This window comes from Apaloderma vittatum, unplaced genomic scaffold (genome assembly GCF_000703405.1).
Source record: "Apaloderma vittatum isolate BGI_N311 unplaced genomic scaffold, ASM70340v1 scaffold25191, whole genome shotgun sequence".
Taxonomy (NCBI): domain Eukaryota; kingdom Metazoa; phylum Chordata; class Aves; order Trogoniformes; family Trogonidae; genus Apaloderma; species Apaloderma vittatum.
This window is the reverse complement of record NW_009701454.1, coordinates 3,045-3,249: the sequence shown is the minus strand read 5'-3', so window position 1 is coordinate 3,249 and position 205 is coordinate 3,045.

Here is a 205-nt window from a genome sequence, read left to right as displayed (position 1 = left end):
GGTGGGCTTCAGCGCTACCGCCGTCGTGCCGCTGCTGCACAGGCTGCTGGGGCTGCTGTGATCCCTCCTCGCCGCCGCTTCGGAGACGCGGTAACTCCATCGAAGCCGGTAACTTCACCAACAAAGTGTTTTCGTGCCTTTCTGTGCGCCTGCGCGGTGGGTCGGCCCCGGCTGGACGCCCACCAAAGCTGCTCCATCGCTTCCC